A 4,048-nucleotide genomic window follows, 5' to 3' on the forward strand; every position below is an offset into this window, starting at 1 on the left:
ACCAATGACACATGGCTCAAATTCTCAACTCTTGAGAATATGAATCATCATCTTATTAATTCTTTGGACGATTCATAGACACATAAACAATATGAATGAAAAAGATACCTTTTTATTATTCAATAATAATAAAGTCAAGTACAAAACTATGTCATAGAATTAATAATGCATCAGCCAAATTAGTTTCTAGGGCATATATTTAACAGACGGGAGAAGAGCTATTAGTGCTTGAAGTTTACTAGAGGAAAAAGGTAAGTATGATTACTACTTTTATCTCAATGGATGATAAGATGAAAGGATACCTAACACAACTAGAGAAAAAGTTTGCTCAACTCACTGAGACAATGTCTTAGTTGGTGATGTCTTCAATACAAGCATTAGTAACTCTTGTAGCAAAGTTGTCTCCAATAATTGGACACTAGGATCAACTATCCAATAAGGAGGATGAGCAACCTACGGATACTTAGAATTCCTCTCTTCAACCTTTGAAAATTAAATCCTAATTTGAGATCTTTATATATTATGGCATTGTCAATGTAGAGAGACTAGATGACTGGCTAGTCCAGTTAAAGAGCTAAGTTATTATCTACATATATACTAATATCCACAAGGTAGATTTTGCTTGCCTCAAGCTATCAAGCCATGTCTTTAACTGGAAGAATTCTTAAATAAGGAATAATAACATCTCTAATCAAGAAGTAATTCTACCCAATCAAGCATAAGAAGGATTGGTGGATCAAATGATGGTATCAACGGTAGAAGTACAATCAATCTATAATCTTTCTGTTTTGAATTTTTTGTGTTTAAATTTTTTTTTAGAATCAAAATTTTATTGTTATCATATCTCATTAACCTTTGTTGCTAATTAAAAATTGATAAAAAAAAACTTTAAGAAAAGATCAAGGGTGATCATTCAACATATAAAAAAAAGAGAGGGAAGAACTCAAAATTTCAAATTTTAAATTTCAAATTTCAGAATTCAAATTTCAAATTTAAACTATAAAAAAATAAATAATTTGCTTGATCAACTATTCAATATAATTTAATGTCATGTCATAAAATATTAAAAAAAAAAACTTTTGATTGTTGCATATAGTATAAGGCATCAGCATAAAATATTCTAAGGGCTGAACCCATTGAAAAAGATAAGGTCGGAATTTCATCACTTGTCCTTAGCCCAAAAATCACCCCAGTGCATAAATATCTTAAGCTTAACTAAAATCAACTAGATGTTGGCCCCTAAGGACATTCGAGCTCAATAGGACGAAGACCACCGAAAGTTGCACCAATTTCGGTCTATTGCCCAGTCGATGTCTAGGCAAGCTTTGTCCCTCTAAGGGAAACAGTCTTTGTTCGAGAAAAGTGGGTTTTAAGTGGGATCTTTGCTAAACGCATCGTGAGCCCTCCACTTACCTGGGAGCTTACCTGGTCGACTAGGTTACTAGACCGGATTGGAGGCTTAAGTGTCCTCTTCAAACCAGTTAGGAGCTGTCTAAAAATTTAAGAAAAATATTAGGTAATGTTTTGATGCATGCTTGATTGTGAATAGATTTTTTGTTTTACTGTATTAGGGTGTCGTTTTAGATATCTTTAGGAGGTACTTGTACTTACAAAAAAAAAGGGATGAGAAATATTTTGCATGCTAAATTGGAATAAGGACGACACCGGTCGATTAAGTCGTACAACTTTAGATCATCCCTTAGGACACATCCCTGAAATTGCTTTGCAGTATCTCACACCTTGTGAGATGGCTGATTTAAATGAAGATGCAGGGAGTTACCACGATCGAGAACGTGAACCCCATGTTATGACTTTGAGACAATACCTACAACCGACTAGGACTAGTCGGCCTTCATGCATAATTTTTTCTGATAACGTAGGACATTTTGAAATCAAACCAGGGGTAATTCAATTGCTGCCCAAGTATCATGGGATGGAATCTGAGAACCCTTATCTTCACCTTAACGACTTTGAGGAATTTAGCATCACATTTAGAGTTTCAAATGTATCGGAAGACATCCTTAAATTGACCTTGTTTCCTTTTTCCTTAAAAGATAAAGCCAAAACATGGCTGAACTCCTTGAGACCTAGATCGTTAGAAACATGGCATGATATGCAAAGAGAATTTTTGAAAAAATTCTTTTTCGCATAAAGGACTAACTTTTTGAAAAGGCACATTAGTAATTTCCAACAAAAAGACCATGAAACATTTTATGAATGCTGGGAGAGATTTAAAGAGTTGCTTCTCTCTTGTCCTCATCACGGGTTTGAAACATAGAGAACCATTAGTTTCTTTTACGAAGGGTTGTCTCTACAGTTAAAACAATTTATAGAGACCATGTGCAATGGTCAATTTTTGGAAAAGCAACCCGATGAGGCATGGGACTATTTAGACTCTCTCGCAGAGACTGCACAATTATGGAATACAGGGAATAGAGTGAATAAACCTTTGCCTAAGCCTACTAGCATTGGACACGGGGGCCTTTACAACCTTAGTACTTAGGATGATATTCAGGCTAAAATGGCAGCCCTTACTAGGAAGGTAGAGGAAATTGAACTTAGAAGGACTGAACCCGTCAAGAACGTAGAACATAACAGTGAGTGTTGTATGATTTGTGAGATGCCTGGCCATCTCATTACTGATTGCCCCACAATACCCGCATTCAAGGAAGTCTTGCACGATCAGGCCAATGTTATGAATACATATCAAAAATCTTTTAATAATCCTTTTTCAGGTACTTACAACCCTGGATGGAAGAACCATCCAAATTTCAGATGGAGGAATGACCAACCTCAACAAGTATATAACCCAACTCCTCCACCTCCGCAACCTTATTATGCACCCACACCCCCTCAAAAATCCAGTCTCGAAGAAACTTTGCAATCTTTCATGCAAGGTCAAGCCAAAATCAATGATGAAATAAGAAATCAACTGACGATGCTGACCACTGCTTTAAGTTCTCAAGAGAAGGGTAAGCTACCGGCTCAACCACAACCTAATCCTCAAGTCTACGGCGGTAGCAATGCATTATCTTCAACTTCGCATAAAGAACAAGCGAAGAGTATAATAACTTTGCGAAGTGGAAAGGTTATTGACCGACCAGTCCTAGAATAAACATAAGTCATACCTAATTTTGACCCTCCCAAGATAAAAGAAAAGGATAACGAAGAAATCGAAGTACCAACATCTACGGAAAAAATCAAATGTCCTTTTTTTGCACCATTTCCACAAAGATTAAAGCCCTTGCAAAAGCTTGAATCAAACTCTAAAATTCTTAAGCTTTTTAAGCAAGTAAAAAATCAATGTACCTTTTCTTGATGCAATCAAACAAGTGCCTTCATATGCAAAATTTTTGAAGGATTTGTGCACTGTCAAGCGTCGATTAAATGTCAAGAAGAAGGCATTTCTGGCTGAAAATGTGAGTGCAATTTTATAGCATACATTCTCCCTAAATATAAGGATCCAAGTTGCCCAACTATCTTGTGCATCATTGGCAATTTTAGGATTGAGCGAGCATTGCTAGATTTAGGAGCGAGTGTGAACTTGTTGCCATATATGGTATATGAGCAACTCGGTTTGGGTGATGTTGAAGCCAACAACTATCACCTTACAATTAGCTGACAGGTCAGTGAAGGTCCCTAGAGGGATTATCGAAGATGTTTTGGTCCAAGTAGACAAGTTCTATTTTTTTGTCGATTTTATCGTACTGGACACACATCCGGCTTTCAATTCACCATCTCAGATTCCGGTCATCTTAGGACGTCCATTCCTTGCAACTTCTAATGCATTGATGAATTGTTGAAATGGTGTCATGAAGCTTTCTTTTGGTAATATGACCTTGGAACTGAACATCTTTAGTATAGGCAAATGATGAGAGCACAAAAGTGCAATCGTCATACCATCTTAATTAGTATTATAGCTAGTCATTAATAATAAAATTAACTAATTAACATGGTATTTGTGTTTGAGTGCAGTAATCCAAGAAACCAATTAACATTAGGTTTGAGCCCAATGCCCGGCAGCCCGAGCTCAAGTCAAGCCAGCATC

At 36.2% G+C, this 4,048-nt stretch overlaps 1 pseudogene; it reads right to left on the reverse strand.

Moving 5' to 3' along the window:
• Positions 1–2,170: 2,170 nt before the first annotated feature.
• Positions 2,171–2,268, reverse strand: LOC120113211 (annotated as a pseudogene).
• Between the last annotated feature and the right edge of the window lie 1,780 nt (positions 2,269–4,048).

This window comes from Phoenix dactylifera, chromosome 14 (assembly GCF_009389715.1).
Source record: "Phoenix dactylifera cultivar Barhee BC4 chromosome 14, palm_55x_up_171113_PBpolish2nd_filt_p, whole genome shotgun sequence".
Classification (NCBI taxonomy): Eukaryota; Viridiplantae; Streptophyta; class Magnoliopsida; order Arecales; family Arecaceae; genus Phoenix; species Phoenix dactylifera.